The sequence below is a fragment of the Verticillium dahliae genome, genomic scaffold (genome assembly GCF_000150675.1).
Source record: "Verticillium dahliae VdLs.17 supercont1.13 genomic scaffold, whole genome shotgun sequence".
Lineage (NCBI taxonomy): Eukaryota > Fungi > Ascomycota > Sordariomycetes > Glomerellales > Plectosphaerellaceae > Verticillium > Verticillium dahliae.
The window spans coordinates 420,443-421,270 of record NW_009276944.1 but is presented as its reverse complement, the minus strand read 5'-3'; positions in this window follow the sequence as shown (position 1 = coordinate 421,270).

Below are 828 nucleotides of genomic sequence, written 5' to 3'. Positions count from 1 at the left end.
AACACGCCGCTGCTGCTGCAGCAAAGGCGACCACGAGCCATGTTGGATGGGCGAACAGGCCATTCTGGGAGCCGATCCTGGCTGGATATCGCGCCTCGGAGTCGACAACAAACGCGCCAGCGGCCATGGTTAATGTGACGATGTTCATCGGGGGGCGGCTGAGAGGGCTTCCCAGGCGCTTAGAAGCTGCATGAGGCCTTGTAGAGTCCCGGAATCAAGGTGCATGATAGGCCACGCAGCGACTGCCAATGCCTCCATATCGGGCTGTGCTTTACCGTAATAGGTTCTGTGCCGTAAGTGGAAGGGGGGTTAGGCCGCGGACGAGGTGGTATCAGGCATGCAGAGAAGAGGACACTGCCGCGGTGGCCCGTCGAAGAGACCCAAGGTTGATATGTCAGTGCTGGTAAGGCTACAGTGCCCCCCCCCCCCCCCCTCTCCCCCCCCAGTTCCCCTACCCCCCGGGGCCCGGTGTCATTTTTTTCCTGGGCGGGGCCCCCGGAACCAGTTTTCCACCCCCAAACCCGGGAATTTTTGGGGCCGTTGAGTTTTATTTGGTAATGGGGGGGACGCCAACCCCATTGGGGGCCCCCCAAATAACCCCCCAAAAATAAAAGAAACTGCAGAACATTACCCCTTTTGAAGATGAAAACTATTGCAAAGAACTCAGCCAAGGGGGGCTTTGGGGGGGTGAACCACAGGAGCTGGGTCGAAAAAAAAAGGCTCCGGTAGCTTCAAGAGGCCCCCCGGTCCCGAGCGGAAAATTTGAATCCTGGCCAGGAAGAGCCATAGACGCGACAATGGCTGAATCCATGGTCCCTGGTTTTTCAA